This window comes from Triticum aestivum, chromosome 1A (assembly GCF_018294505.1).
Source record: "Triticum aestivum cultivar Chinese Spring chromosome 1A, IWGSC CS RefSeq v2.1, whole genome shotgun sequence".
NCBI classification, from domain to species: domain Eukaryota; kingdom Viridiplantae; phylum Streptophyta; class Magnoliopsida; order Poales; family Poaceae; genus Triticum; species Triticum aestivum.
In genome coordinates this window covers 49,262,131-49,263,825 of record NC_057794.1, presented here as the reverse complement: position 1 = coordinate 49,263,825, position 1,695 = coordinate 49,262,131, and positions in this window count along the sequence as shown.

The following is a 1,695-nucleotide window of genomic DNA, read 5'->3' as shown; positions in this document are numbered from 1 at the left end:
CCATGAATCTTCAGAGATGATAGCTCATTTCTGAGAACACTTTTTTAAAATAATTGCCGTATTACAAGTTTTTTATTTTTCTTGGGAACTTGGCCACATCTAATGACACAATGCGAAGGTTTCCCAATTTTTTTTCTGAATTTTTTATGCCCGTTTCAAAATGCGGTCAAAACGGCGGGCTTGACCGTTCCTAGCTAGTGGTTGAATCTTGGAAAACTTTTGGTGTTTCTCTGATTAAGTAGATACTTATGTACCTAGAAATGATTTTTGTAAAAAATAAATAGCAAACTATGAGGCAGCTGCAGTTCAAATTTGACCCGCTTCCAACTGAATCGGCGGAAATTTGTCTTTTTCACGGGAGGTGGATCAAAACATTTTACACCCAACCATTTTGTCAATTGTGCATTAAATATGTCCTAGTATTTTAGAAAATTGATTTGGTCCAATTTTTCAACAATTATTTGGTAGTTCCTTCACAAAAAAACCTCCTTTCGGGCACTCGGAAAATGAAAAATGGTTTTTTCGTCCAAAGAAAATGAAAACTTCCTTAGGCAACATTGTTTGCCATTCCAATATGCACCCTTGTGCACAATATGAGATCATTTGAACAAACTATGCCACGAATGTGGCCATAACATTGATCATTTGGCTTGAAAGCCATGAATCTTCAGAGATGATAGCTCATTTCTGAGAACTATTTTTTAAAACAATTGCCGTATTACAAGTTTGTTATTTTTCTTGGGAACTTGGCCACATATAATGACACAATGCGAAGGTTCCCCAATTTTTTGAATTTTTTTTGAATTTTTTATGCCCGTTTCAAAATGCGGTCAAGACGGCGGGCTTGACCGTTCCTAGCTAGTGGCTGAATCTTGGAAAACTTTTGGTGTTTCTATGATTAAATAGATACTTATGTACCTAGAAATGATTTTTGTAAAAAATAAATAGCAAACTATGAGGCAGCTGCAGTTCAAATTTGACCCGCTTCCAACTAAATCGGCGGAAATTTGACTTTTTCACGAGAGGTGGATCACAACTTTTTACACCCAACCATTTTGTCAATTGTGCATTAAATATGTCCTAGTATTTTAGAAAATTGATTTGGTCCAATTTTTCAACAATTATTTGGTAGTTCCTTCACAAAAAAACCTCCTTTCGGGCACTCGGAAAATGAAAAATGGTTTTTTCGTCCAAAGAAAATGAAAACTTCCTTAGGCAACATTGTTTGCCATTCCAATATGCACCCTTGTGCACAATATGAGATCATTTGAATAAACTATGCCACGAATGTGGCCATAACATTGATCATTTGGCTTGAAAGCCATGAATCTTCAGAGATGATAGCTCATTTCTGAGAACTATTTTTTAAAACAATTGCCGTATTACAAGTTTGTTATTTTTCTTGGGAACTTGGCCACATATAATGACACAATGCGAAGGTTTCCCAATTTTTTGATTTTTTTTTGAATTTTTTATGCCCGTTTCAAAATGCGGTCAAGACGGCGGGCTTGACCGTTCCTAGCTAGTGGCTGAATCTTGGAAAACTTTTGGTGTTTCTCTGATTAAATAGATACTTATGTACCTAGAAATGATTTTTGTAAAAAATAAATAGCAAACTATGAGGCAGCTGCAGTTCAAATTTGACCCGCTTCCAACTAAATCGGCGGAAATTTGTCTTTTTCACGAGAGGTGGAT